At 51.1% G+C, this 14,396-nt stretch overlaps 1 long non-coding RNA gene across 1 annotated transcript; it reads left to right on the top strand.

The window, feature by feature from the left end:
* The first annotated feature begins 8,196 nt into the window (after positions 1-8,196).
* LOC131670773 (uncharacterized) lies at positions 8,197-8,609 on the top strand. The gene is made up of 3 exons (XR_009302473.1): positions 8,197-8,288; positions 8,361-8,438; positions 8,522-8,609. It is a non-coding gene; the product is annotated as an uncharacterized LOC131670773 (long non-coding RNA).
* The last annotated feature ends 5,787 nt before the right edge of the window (positions 8,610-14,396 follow it).

The following is a 14,396-nucleotide window of genomic DNA, read 5'->3' as shown; positions in this document are numbered from 1 at the left end:
GCAATTACTCGAGGCCGACGATTCTCTTTGGCGCGCGCGAGCGAGGTAGCGGCGAGTCCCGGTCAAAGTTGCACGCTCACTTAGCAATAATTCAGCCGGGTTATGTGGCCCCGGCCCCATCCTTTGCACCTACCTCTCTCTCTTACTCTCTCTCTCTCTCTCTCAGGCTCTCTCTAGCCTCCCAATATCGATAATTCAGGGCCCGCGCAGCAACAAAAACCCGCGCTTCGCCGCAACGGCTTCTTTTTGCGCCGTGCGTTCCCCCTATCTGCCGCCCGGGGATCGCGCTGCTGCTATCTCGCCGAGGCTCCCGCGGCAATATTGTAAACAACCAGATACGATATTGAGGCACAGCCAGCGACACGCGCGCGCCGCACCAGCCTGCCAACGCCACTCACGGGCTTAAGAAGCTACGATTTATGCCGCTGTAGTCAATAACGTTGGCCGCTTTACCACTCTACCTCTGCTCTCGTACTTTCCTTCTTCTTCTTCCTCTTCTTCCTCTTCTTCCTCTTCCTCCTCCTCCTCCTCCACTTCTGTTTGCGCTTAGAATTGCGTTCAATATCTGAAATATCGTAGACCCCGACGAAATACAAAAACGTCGAACGAGAAGCGAAAACAAAGTCCCTTTCTGGGGGGAGAGTCGAACGCTGAAAGCAACCTGCGCTCGCAACTCACGCGGAAAAAAGGAGCAAAACCAAAACGTAGTCGAACTCTCTCTCTCGTCGGGCCCCGTGGCAATAATATCTACAGACGCCTACGCGCGAAGACGAGGCTCGTTTACGGCGATTGGGCCGTAAGTCGCCTCCAAGCAGCATGTAGATAAGTGTCTACAGGTATCGCTAACCGTACTTTTTCTCGGCCGAAACGATACACAGCCTTTTTTTGTGCTTGTCGAATGCCTGGCATTTAGCACCTATGGCATTCCCGCGAAGCGAAGCAGTCGCGTCGATAAATTTTTACACTTTCTTTGAGTGCTTCGACGGTAATAATCCGACGTCGACGACTGTTTACGGCGCGCCCTCCCCTTCTCGATGCATACGAAGTCGGAACAGTATTCTTCATAACGCGCACGGGTCCGGCGGGACTATAACTCGAGCGAACCGGTGAAGACATCGGCGTCTCGTACTTTTTCTTCCTTTTCATTTCTCCTTCGGAACTGTCAAACAGCTCGCTGCACCTTGTTTTTCCACCTGCTGCGTGTTTTATATTTCTCGCGCGCACCCGCATGACGCGTCGCGTTTCATCCGGTGACGGTTGCCACACGTCGCATCAGCGCGCTACTATTAAATGGATCGCGCTTGCAAAACTGATAAGTGGCAAGGCTGCTCGGCATGATCGCGGCAGAAGATAACAAAGAAAAGTAAAAGTTTTGGCGCTCTCGAAATCGAAACACTAGGCGCTTCGTTGCTCAACGCGCTGGAGAGCTCGCAGAGTCGACTCGCACTGGTACGTCGCGCGCAAGCCGATATTCTTTTTCGTTGCGTCACTTAATTCTCCGCAGATAAATAACTCGCGCGAATTTATTGAACGGCGATAGCAGAATTATCGCGTCGCCGGGCTCTTCGATTAAAGCAGGGGAAAAGAGGGGCAAAAGGAGCGCGAGACGAGAGAGCGAGAGAGCGATCGATCTACGTTGGAATTGGCGGTCGGCGCGGCGCCTGGGCAGCATCCCGTTAGCCGGCCCGAGGCCGAATTATTCGGCAGGAGCCGGCGATATCTCGGGGCTAATAACATACAATTTGCGCGTCCCGGCGCTCGTGTCGCTCGTAAACTTCAATTCAATAAAGTCACTCGGCTTCGCCTCTCCGCGTCCGCCCGATGGAGACATTATGAATGTTAATTGCAAGCCATTTGCATGGCGTATATTGGCGCGCGTCGCGGCCCCTTAAATTGCGGCCGAGCATATACGGTCTTTTGTCACACGGCCCGCCGATAATTTTGCCGGCTCGCGCCCGCGTCGATTTATCGGCCGGACGGCGTTTATTGGTACGCGCTCTCGTCGCCCGCGGCTCTTAAGCCACCAACTTGCACCGATAAACATGCGCGGAGTGTCTTTGCGGGGATCCGCGTTAAGCTACAACCCTTTTCTCGCCGATAAATTTGCTGGGAGGCAGAGCCACTTGCAGGCTAACAAGCCCCGAGCGGACGCCGCGGCGCGCGTTTCACGCGTCGCTCGGCTCTTTGTGACGCCAGCTCGCGAGCTAATATTTGTCCTTCGCGGCGTAATTGCCGCCACGAGAGCCATAAAAGAATTGGGATGCAAGGCAAGGCGGCGGCAATAAAAGTAAAACGAGCGCGATACAACGAGGGAGCAGAGCAAACACCTTCCGAAAAAGGCGCCTCGCGTAAAATATACGACTAGCAGCACTTGTGTGCCCCCGAACTAAAACGCGCGCAGCACGTAATTATGCAGGTAGGCGAGGTACGCGTGCGTACGCGGCTCGGTCGCCGAGAGAGACAGGAAACGGCTCCTGGCATGCGGTGGCGGTGGCCGGCCGGAAGTTGTCGTCGCGAGGCGCAGCGGCGCGTGCCGGCCACGCGACCGGCCTAATGGGATGATTGCGCGTTCGCCGCTCCCGATAATTGCGCGACGCGCAACGGCCTGCTCTCGCTCCCGACGGAATAGCGGCGCTGGCATTGTCTGTGCACGCGCGTGCCGCGTAAGCACGCCGACGTGACACGGTTTGCTTCCCCGCGATGCCAGCGGAGAGCTGCCCAAGTGCTCGCGACGCGCCGTTGTCTTTCTCACCCATTAGGCTGTACCCACGGCTATCGATCGGCGGTGAAGAGACGAAGGCTTTGCCGGGCATATTCCGGCCGCAAGAGGAACGATCGCGAGCCAGATGCGGACGCGCGCTTCGGAATAGAAGGCGCGGAGGACGGCCGATCGGAAGAGGCGAGCCCGCGCCACGCGCGTCCCCGTAAAAATGCATATTAGCCGAGGAGAACGACGGCTGCGCGTAGCTGTCGAGCTCGAGCGAGCGCTATCTCGGAGAATCGTGCGGGCAGGCTATCGGCGGTGGTCGCGAGGGCAGCGGCACCTGCCGCGCGTGCCGACGCACCGAGCGTGACCGGCAACCCCAGCGCCCGTCGGCGGACGCGGCGCGCGGGAGGTCGCGCTTATGGCCGCGGCGCGACCTAAGTTTTCGGCGAGCCGCGAGCCGCGAGCCGCGTTTGACTTTTCACGCGGCGATCGTTCGCATGACGCGCCGGCCTAATAAAAATGTCAAACGAGGCGAGCCGGCAAACAATTACTCGCAAGGCAAACAAAGCGCTCGCCTACGCGGCCTAAATCGAACGAATCGCCGCGGTAACGAGCTTTTGTGTGCTTATCCCACGTTTGGAGCGTGCGCCGACACTTGGCTTGGAGTCGCGCAACACGCGCGCGCCGCCCGATAATCGTAACTCTCGCGGCCGGCTCGCGGCATTAGCGGCGTTTATTCAGCAGACACGGCAGATGGACTCGTCGGTTGACGAGCGCAGCGCCGGCCGCCTGCCTCCCCCTCCCCCCGAATTCCAAGGAACCTGCCGAGGTGCATCGCCACCTGCGACCACCAAGACGTACCTGCGGGGTGGCGCGCCCATGCGTGTTTCCTCGTGCGCCGCGCAGCCATATGCCGCATGCTGCCGCGCACCCCTCCGCGAGAGTTAAGGCCCCCTCGAGCCGATGCCACTCTGCTTTCGGTCGTAAATTTCCTCGAGTTGGAGAGATGCGCCGTTGTTTTCCTTTTCCTCTCGTGACGGACCCTTTGTGTTTTTCGGGAATCGGGCCACAAATTGAGAGCTGCTCTTCGTTTTTCTCCATTGTTCGCGCCTTTCTTCGGAGGTGTTTTACAGCGGCATCATTTGTTTTTACCGCGGCTATCTTGATGCTTCATCTACTTTTCCAATTTTTATGAAGCTCTTGATTCTCTTATTCGTGGAAACGCTATTTTCCAACTGAAATGGACATTGTTCCAGTAATTTGATATTCAATGCAGCTGTTTTTTAGAGATAAACGGAAGCTTTTTACTAATCATTGTTACCAACAAGCAATTCGTTTTCCTTTGTAATTAAGTTTTATTTCAAAATTAAAGAAATTGATTTTTTTCCGCCAGCATTTTAATTGACGATTCGAACGGAAGATGGTATTACCGATCGATTGCCTTTAAATAAGTATAAACACATTCATTTCAAAATATTTTATCAGAAACAATATAGGTGATCCTGTTGTGGACATACTCTATTTTTTTAAATATCAACCGCTCATATGAATTCGTATATTAACTACAATAATAATTACTTCTATTGTCTAAACGTTATCATGGAGTAAGTGATGTTTCTTAGGCTAAATATGGCCCTATTCGTCTATTTTGATGGCGTTAGCCAAGATAAAAACCAGTTTTTCCAGCAGTTGTATTAAAAGAAACGCGCTGGAAAAAATTACCATATTACATGATCGGTCTCCAGGTGTGGGCCCTATGGCGCGCGCGTGCACGCGCGCCACCCGTGGCTCGACTATAATCACGCAAGCATGAATCCGCCACTTTAAGGATAGCCACCCCTGCACCTGCACCCCCAAGAAGACAGGGTGCATGTGCACCTTTCTCACTTCCTTTCTTCGCTTCCTTCCGCCGGTCAGCGGTGCATGCATCCTGAGCGGCGAGCAAGTGCGATTTTTCGGGGGATAAGTGGACAGCACGTACAAGCGCACTCCCTCTGCAGCCCGCGTGAGCGGAACAGACAGGTGACACGCGCTCGAACGTGCGTGCAAATAGCTTGCCCTTAATGAGCCACTTGGCCCTCCTTGAGCGTCGTCTTAGGGGTTCCACTGGCCAACGGATGGATAACGATTGCCGCAGCGACGCAGTGAACGTTGAGGGCTGCGCTGACCGTCACCATCGTTCCATTTTTCCGCTTCTCCTCCCCCCTCCCTCCTGGCTGTAAATTATCGGTCTGTTTTTCGGTTAGCGTTTTCAAAAACACCTTGTCCTTACATGGCAACTGGCCCCGAGCTAAATATGGCTGCTCGCGAAATTGGCATGCGGGAATAATTTTTGTTGGCGCTATGAAATCGCGCCGGGCAAATTTATACATCTCGGCCGCAAAGGACGTCGAAGAAAAGGATTGGATATAGACAGCCGGAGATGTAAAATGACGATAAAAAGATCCAGTGCCAGGCGCTGCCGTTGGCGCGCATAAAGCTGAGGATGGAATTGTCGTGCGTGCGCGCGGGATATAAAGTGCAGCGTGGAAAACGGTGGCAGGATTGCCGATCGAGAGGCGTATATCGATCGGCGTCGGGCGGTATACGCCCTCATGCAAATTTGATGATGCTGCCGGCATAAAAAAGTGAGAGAGAGAGAGAGAGAGAGAGAGAGAGAGAGAGAGCGAAAGAGAGCGCGCGCTGCGCGAAAATAAATAGGGATTAAGCACGATAAGATCCAGCGGTTAACATCGCTCTTAGATAAAGCTCTCTCCCTCTCTCTCAGTCTGTTGCTATAGCGGCCGGTTTATCCGGATCGCAGATAATCTCGAACGCTTCTGCGCGTTAACCGGTCGGACAGGTGACTTATTGCATCGATTCGCTCGCTCCAGCGATCGCCGAACTGCAGCTAGCCGATATAAATTACGGCATCGATACCCTTTGGATATTGTCTCTGTGCGGCGATCGCAGCGCCGCCATGAAAAAAGAAAAATCTAATTATTCATTCGTGCAGCGATGGAGCGCGTACGCCGCGCATTGACGATTTAATCGGATTGCCGGCGCGCGCGAGGGGGCGGACTCGGCGGACAACGGCATCAATTCGCAACACGATCGTTTTAGAGCGCGCGCGTCACATTTTTATCGGCCGCGCGGCAGACGCCGATTCGCGCGCGCGCGATCTCATGCGCGCTCTCGCTGGCAGAATATTCATAAATCAATTTGACGGTAGAAAGTCTTCGCTATTATTCCATAAGCTCAAGGAGAGAGAGAGAGAGAGAGAGAGAGAGAGAGAGAGAGAGACGCGTGCTCGTCGACGTCGCAGTTACGTGCAGCCATAACATACACCGGCGACGCGAGCGTGCGATGCATGTGTATACTGCGAGCCACGTGCGATTTAGACGTATCGCTCGAGCGCTTAGCTTGGCTTTCCTTTTATTATGCGCCAGCCAGTCAGTCAAGACTGCTGAGTCGATAATGTGCTTTGAAATCTTTAGACTTGCAGATATACCCGGAGCGCCGTGCGCCACTGCTACGCCGTACCAAACCAAAATATTGTTCCGACTTTTGCCGCTGCTATTTCTACTTTCTATTTTGCAATCTCAGCTTTGGCCGCTGTTTGAGATCTATATTTCAGCGCTATAAGCTGCATCCATCTTTTTCTAAGTTGATTTTATTGCTTTCGCGCGTCAAATTAAGGTAAACGTGCTGCATGCAGAAAATCGATTGAGCTTTGTTATTCATCGTTCGATTCGGCAGAAAAATTAGCTCAGCTGTAAATGACTCTCTGCGCATAGCTAGAGTTTCACAGCTACGCTGAGCCTTATATTCCAGACTGACTGGCATTCGGTATAATCGAGCATCGGAGCTCGCAGGGAAAGAATGTTTTCAAACGAGGTTTGCTCTTGAAAAACAAAGTATGAAAAGCTGTGACAAGAGCGCGTTAAATCCGAAACGAGTTAGTTGAAACACCTCTGGCTGGCTAGCGTGGCATAAACGATTGGAAAAAAATGCGAAACATGACGGAGGTAGTATCGCGTAACAATAAAAAACTCGAGCGCTCGCTCGCTGCTTCTCTCTCTCTCTCTCTCTCTCTCTCTCTCTCTCTCTCTCTTTCGGGCGTCTTGTGCGGCGACATAAAGTCAAGCCGTTTATGGGGGCTCTCTTTCTCTCCCCCGAACCGTTCGTAATTCACATCATTGTCCATCCGTGATATTTATTGCGGCCTTCGTTACAACTCCCGCTCGCTCGGCCGAGCCGTTTGTCTGATAACTTTTGCGCGAAATTCCAAGGCTGACGCAGGTACCGGGAATCGGTAAATTTTCGGCAGAATACTTCTTTTCGCCCGCGAGATATGCCGCGCGCGCCGCGCGTATTCTCGCTTCTTTTTTCCTCCGCTGCTGATTTAGCCGAAAACTCGTTACAAGTTATTACTAAAGTTTAAGCAAGCAAATTAATGGCGCTTGATAAACTCTGGGATTTTTTTATATACATACTTAAGCTTTTCCTTGACATCGATCTCCTTTTACGGCCCGAATAAATTCAATTTTACGAAAGTTCCGCGGTATAATGAAACTCGAGTGTAAGCTATGACTCACTTGGCCGTCGCGAAACATCATTTTTAAATATATTTCCGTACTACTTAACACCGCGCGGCTAAATCCCCGCATCACAAAGTTTTCACGGCAAGAAAGCATGCGCCGGACGCATTATAGCTCATGAACATCTTAAGCACTTGCCGTTTCGTTTTGACGATGGTGGCAAAGTATAAACTATTCCTAAGGCGCGCTTCCGAGACAGCTCTTCGTCTTCGTTTTCACTCCGACGTCCCGAATCCAATCACACTTGACACCGTTTTGAAATTGCCGTATGAAACAAAAGTTAAAGACGCAGGTGCGAAGAAAGTGTTTGCGCGTCGGCGGCTTCGCTTTGTCGCGCCTTTATTGCACGCGCAACTCACCGATATTACAGCTTGACCCGTAACGAGCTCTCCTTTTCTCTCGCTTTCTTCGCTTTTTGGCTTTCAGCGAGCGGTACTTCTTTCGGGGTTAATTCCATCTCCGTGTTACCGAGCGAGACCCACGCGACAATGGCCCCTTGGCGCGTGTCATTGTCTCGTACGATAATGCCAGCGAGAGAGAACAGATACTCGACTTTGCTTTTCAGCTGTGTCAACTTTTGCACTTTTTTTGCCTCTATTCAAACAGAGATATGACACTTTTTCTCCTCAATGCCGTCTCATTATTCTTCTTTCGGGGTATTGTTTATAATAGTCGAGTGCATAGTTCACCGTTTTTTATATGTCAATAAATATCGAATATTATCTATCAGCTTGTCATCTCTTTTAGCAAATATTATTTCTCACAACAAGTTTTTGCCTTCGCGTGGAATTATTTGCTTTACACCGATTTATTTTAGTTCGAGAACCGTCTTTTATGATAGCGATATGAATGTTGTTATGTAACAAAACAGATTAAAAAAAACTCTTGCTTCAAACGCTATCAGAAGTCTGCTTAACTTTTCAGCAGTATGTTGCGCAAATTCGTGTTTTTCATTGCCATCGCCCTGCTCATCGCGGTAAATTTGGCTCTTCGGGAAACTGGTAAGTGATATTTTCGTTATAACGCGTAATACGAGCATTTTCAATTACAACTCGTGAAAATCATCCGCAAAGGGAATCGGAGCTCGCCGTGTCTTTCAGAATGCTTGAGCGATGGAAGCGACGACGTTGATTGCTTGATAAGTTGCGAAGGTAGAAGTTTCTATACATTATTAACTCTAAATTTTGTGGTTTCTTGCGCTTTGCTCTAATCTTTATATGTACGTATATTTCAGAAAGGGGCGATCTCCATTAAATTTCGGTCCCTGCAAAAAACATGTGCGCTCGATATTATCACACATAAACAAATAAAAGCAATTGGAAAAAATAATCTCAACCGTCTTGGACTTTGAATAACTTATCCGTGAACGTGAGCTCGCTGAGATTATTGTCTGCCGTTCGTATAGAAGTGAAAAGAGCAGTCTCGAAAGGAACTTCAGAGGCAACAGCAGCAAAAAAGAGATAACCGGAGCCATTCTTCGGTAATTCTATGAATACGAAATGTAGACGAAAGGCTAGTGGCCGTTGAGTCCCACGCAATCGGTTGCAACCTTGAAGAAAGGAGCTTCTCCGTGTGACAGTTTTTTGACGTCTTGAGCAACTTACAATGTAGTCTTTTTTACCGGTCACTCGATTTCGGCGCGCCCGAAACACGGACGAGGAGGCCTTTAAGGTTCACTGTTCCCCGTTCATGTTTGCTGCCTGTATTAGTTTAAACGTTGGCCATTGCCGAGTGAGCGGGCCATTATTTTAGACTACTCTACCGTTAGTCGAAATCGCGCGTCGTTATAATTTTTCGAGCGGCGAAGCGTCTTCCGATAGTCGAGTGTTTGATCGACGAGGCCTCATCGATAGGCTATCGCTGCATCAGCTGAATCAATAACGACGTTCCCGCAGTGCGCGCGCGCCGCGAGCAGCAAACACATGTATTCCGTGAAGTAATTTAACATGCTCTCCTGCCGGCAAAGCAGCAGCAACGGCAGCGATATCTCCTCGCGCCAGAGGTTACAAGCCGCAACCTCTGGCCTCTTCCCCTCCCCCTCTTCCTTCAGGTGTTGCGACGGAATGCGCGTGCGGCCGGAGGCTAACGACTACCGACAACTCGCGCATAATTGTAACGCCGGCTGATTTAAAATACTCCACGGGGATTCTCTCTCTCTCTTTCCAGAGGACTAGCGGGATCATGGCATGCTCATGCCGACTGCTCTTTGCTCTTGCGGTTTGCTAATGCATCAGTCGAGGCAGCGCGCTTACGACCTTCGTGTAACTGCGATGAGAGATGATTTTAAAGATTTCGTAATTTATTCGTTGGACTGCTTGCGACAACGGCTCGGCTCGAGCTATCGGAAATGTTTATGGCTGCTGATTCGTAGGCAACGACTGCTCGTATCTCGACCGATTCCAAGCTACGCATATGAGTTAACTTTACGTATTGCGTACTATTGCTCGAAGAGCATTGTCTCTTACAATGAGCCAGTGTTGGTATCACAGACGCCAGAAAGTATAAAAGCTGATCGCAATCAAGCCAGCGACAAATTCATATTTGACTCTCATTTGTACAGGTGATCATTATCTCTACTCTAATAATGAACCCCGAATGTTTGTTCGCTGACAATCGACACGTGAGCAAACATTTTACGGAACAACCAAGCGACCATTATGACACGTGTTCGCTTTGCTGCATCGTCAAGATTCAGTAATAACAAAGCGCGCATCGTCTGAAACATCCTAAAATCATATTTCATATCTTATCGACACAAAAAAACCCTTCAACACGTACTTCCTCTTCCTCCGAAAAAAGTAGCCCTGGGCGAGAAAGAAAAAAGCTCCTTCCTCGAAAGAAGATTTCGTTATCGCCGTGCGCCTCTCATTCAGCAGTCGAGCGCTCATCTCCCCAGGAGGCTGATCCCACGCTCGGCAGCATCCTTTATTAGGCCAGATTTGATTCAGTATCACGCGTGCGTTTAGCATGTGAATGCCGCCAAGACGTAGTTGGCTTTCAGGGGACATGCGCGACAGGTTTGTTATCGCGTCGCCCTCTGGTCCGCCGACTCTGGTGTTCGAGCGCGCGGACGCCCAGCGGCTCAATCGATCCCGCGCGTGGTCCCCGAGCTGCGGCCGCCTCGCGGAAAGTAGCCGCGCCGGGCAGCGTCGAAATTTATTGGTCGACGCGCTCTGATTTTCGAGGTGCGCGCGCCCGCGGAGAAAGTGGCGCGAGCGCGCGCTGATTGCGCGCGCGTAAAATCAATTTTAATGCTTTGTTTACGGCGCGCGGCCGCGGCGTCTTTGCATAAACGTAATGATTGATGCACGCAACGCGCGCGCATTAAGACGTGGAGAGCGAGCGGCAACATCAATTTCACTTGATTGCCCCCTTGATTGTCCCGGCGAAGGCCCGCGCGTGGGCTTTTAACCGTTCGCCCGGCCGCTCGCGCCACAGATCGAAATCTCCTAATTAGATCTGATACGTATAGTCCCGGTCGCGTCGCCGAGCTCGAGGCGGCCAATTTTTCGGCGAGCTTTTCGCCTAATTTAACGCGGCCTCTTCAAAGACGCTCCGGGCGCGCGAGACAATGCGCGCGCGCGCCGCTGAAACGGATACCTCCGCGGCGTAATCCGCGCGCACGGCTCGTTTCATTCATTAGCCGACAATGTGCAACGTCTTGGCTCTCTCTCGCTTTGTGGTCAACCGCCCGTGAGGCTCATCGCTTTCCGGATTGCTGCTCCTCGCAATTGCAGCGCGAGCCCGGAGAAAACACAGGATTATCGAGCTTTGGGGTGCTTTCCTCGTTGCCCTTTGTCGTTTCTTTGCCGATCGGAATCGAGGCTGCAGAGAGCAAAAAGGGACGCATAGCCGCGCATGACGCAAGTGCGGCGCAGAATCATACTTGCCGTCTACGTAATTCAACGCCATTTCCTTTATTAGCTCGCGCGTAGTTACATCGACAGATTATCCTGCTGTCGCGCGCAGCCCACTTGCCTATAAAACAGCCGTTGTTATAAATCATTCAATGAATAATCATAATTTAAGCGAGCGCTCGCGCGCGCGCCCGTGTACGTCTGAGATTGTGCGAGTAAAGAGAAACGATCGATAAACGCGCTGGAATATGTTTTATCGCGGCGCGCATAAAGCAAAGTCTCGATCGAACGGAGCAAACTGACTCGCGAATCGCGCTCGCGAGCTCCTCCGTAGTAGCTGAAAAGCTCCAATCACGCCGCGGCGCGCTGTCGTTGCTGGCACGTGGCTGAGGCGCATGCAGCGATTGCGAGCTGTGACGCAAGCTCAGCGCGAGGAGGCTGCCGGAGCCGGTACGCCGCGGCTGCTCGTCCGCGCCAAATTGGAAATTAATACAAACAACAGCGGTGAGAGCAGCGCACGAGGACTCTCCGGTGCCTAGACAATTAATCAGCTCAGCGGAGTTTATCAGCGCTCGATCTTAATTAATTGTTCCGAAAAAAGCCTTAGCTCGCGAGCTGGGACTGACATAACGCTTGCAGCCGCCAGATAGTTTTCCTAGATTAGCGACCATTTATGTAAGTACTCGCGAGAAGAACGAGAGAGATGCGGAGCTGGGCTGTCTTGGCTTACGAGCAGCGCTGTCGGTAAATCTTGACTCGTCTCCGATTGCCACGGCCGAACTGCGCCGATTAACCTGTTCTCGCGAACAAATCGCTCCTAAATAAATTTTCGTCTCCCCCCTTGCTCTCTCGTTACGAGCATGACTCGTAAATATTCAAAGACTGAGAGAGAGAGAGAGAGAGAGCAAAAATTGCACGCGCTCGTAAAGTACCTTTGAGCGTTAAGATTTGCCTCGGTGATATTGCTATGGCTAATAATGTATTACATTCGTGGGTGCATAATAAATTCATTATATATATGACTTCTCACGAGTAAATCACGTTCGTTTACATGAAATTCTAGGTCACCGAAACACACACAAACAAAACGCGCTCGTGCACACATGCTCAGACAAACGCAAAGCAAACGAGTACCTTTCTTTTTCCTTTCAATTCTTTTTTTCTCGACGACGAAATACGCGTACAGGATGCGGCCATCCGGAAATCATCTAGACCCTTCCAGTAGCAGGTCGGCGATAAGCTAATCCGAAAAATTAATTCTCCACCGCTGCGAGGTTGAGAGACCGCCAGGTGTCGAACAGAGCGTCTTGCACGGTATGAAAAAAAGACCATGCGTGTATATGGGTGACGTATGGAATTGAAAACAAGCGTGACGAAGCCTAAAGGCAAGCTTCCGCTGCTGGCTGGAGGGCATGTTTGAGTGATTCGCGCACGTGAACGCAGGCTGATAAATAGCGAAAGCCGAAAAAGTCGTAAAAGCCGATGTGGCTTTTCCTTGAACGCATCTGCTCTGGAGACGGAGCTGCAACGGAAAAATCGATCGGTTATTTAGAAACCAAGTTCGCTATCAATTCTCTCTCCCTCTCGTCGATTCTCTCACCCTATGTTTCCGTTTCCGTGGGAAGTGCTGCGGCTACAGATTAGACTGGTACAACAGGGGGCAAGTCGCAGTCTTTCGGGCTCTTTTTCATCCCCCTTACTACTTGCACACGGACACACACTCACGTTCACGCTGAGATTTCGACTAGCGCACAGGTGTCTTTCGATCGTGCGAAAGTTACTCTTTGTCCTCTCGTCTGTTGTGCACGGCAATGTAACGTACGTCTCTCTGCGCGCGCGAGAGAGAGTGAGAGGTTGCGAAATGGTGAAAGCACCTCTACAGCATGGAGCTGAGCTAAGCGCAGGGGTGGCCGCATTACGTCGACAGAGCAAGCGAGCGAGCAAGCGAGAGCGCCTTATTAAACTCGTGTCGCGCGTTGGTGTAATGATAGTTTATGCTGTAGATCCTCGGATTAGTTTAATGGGAATCGACTTTCAGCTATAAAATTACTACTGTTAAATAAATACCCACCCGCCCCCACGATCACGATCGTTTCCTCTCCAATTGCTGCTGCTACGCCACATACCCGATCCTATCTCTACTCTTTCAATTATTACCCCTTCTGTCTCGTTCGAAAACTCATACGTGGATGACCGATTTGATCATTCTATCAGACTAGAAACTGCCTCGTCTGATTTTTCGCTTGCGTAAAGTAAAGCGGCCTGGCTGTCAGGTATAGGTTCGGCTCGTCTTCGGAGCAGAGCTGAACATGCGTTCGAAACGTACATGGTTGTAAGCTATAGCCAAGTGTGATTACCTGCTGCCTATCGTATCTTAACTAGACAATGTAACGACTCTCAGACAAATCCACGAGGGTTACACAAGAAATTATTGTTTGAAAAATGTTGCGCCTGGCACTCGTAATGATCATTGAAGCGAGTTGGAAAGGGACGACCGAATGTCAAAGATAAGTCGCCGGCTACCTACTCGGTTATTAACAGCTAGAGGAGCATTTAACTGGCACAGTCAAACCGCCGTTGTGCAACGCTCATTCCGAGGAGAAAGAAAAAGGTCAGCAACACAACACGAGCGTTTGAATGGCAAGGGGCACTCGAAGTGCTCTGCGCGCAGAGCGTAAATGGAAGCCAGCGAGACGACTGATCGTTCCGCCGTTCGACGGAAAAGCGCGGGAAAATGCGCGTTTCGCGTGGGGTTGCGCGGCCACTACTGCGAACGATTTCCCAGGCGAGTGACCGCTCCCATGGATCGACGGGGGTCCTCAGCACCTGCCGCCTCGTCGCAGCGCGCACTGCAGTGAAGGCTACTGCCGTTGGCGCGCTACTGCTTTCGAGAGGATGTGGCCACTTTTCGACGAGAGAGAGAGAGAGAGAGAGAGAGAGAGAGAGAGAGAGAGAGAGAGAGAGAACGACCGAAAAGAAGGGTAACTCGAGACGCGCAATCGTGTAAGCGTGACTAATCAATTCCCCTTGCTCGTACGAGCGATCTTCGCAGCGCTGTCAGCAATCCGGCCACTATATGTTCCTTTCTTCGCACCTTTCTGTCCTTTTCCTTCTGCTTTTTTTCCCCTTCCTCCTCTCGCTTGCTCCGCGCTATCTCGCTGTTTGATCCTTGCTCACTTTGCCTTTTCGACCCCCTCCCTTGTCAGATATTAATTATCATCCTTCCGGAAACTAAATGTAGAAAGAATTATC

The sequence above is a fragment of the Phymastichus coffea genome, unplaced genomic scaffold (assembly GCF_024137745.1).
Source record: "Phymastichus coffea isolate CEN01 unplaced genomic scaffold, Cenicafe_Pcof_1.1 PCOF00115, whole genome shotgun sequence".
Taxonomy (NCBI): domain Eukaryota; kingdom Metazoa; phylum Arthropoda; class Insecta; order Hymenoptera; family Eulophidae; genus Phymastichus; species Phymastichus coffea.
This window is presented reverse-complemented; position numbering and strand designations above follow the sequence as displayed.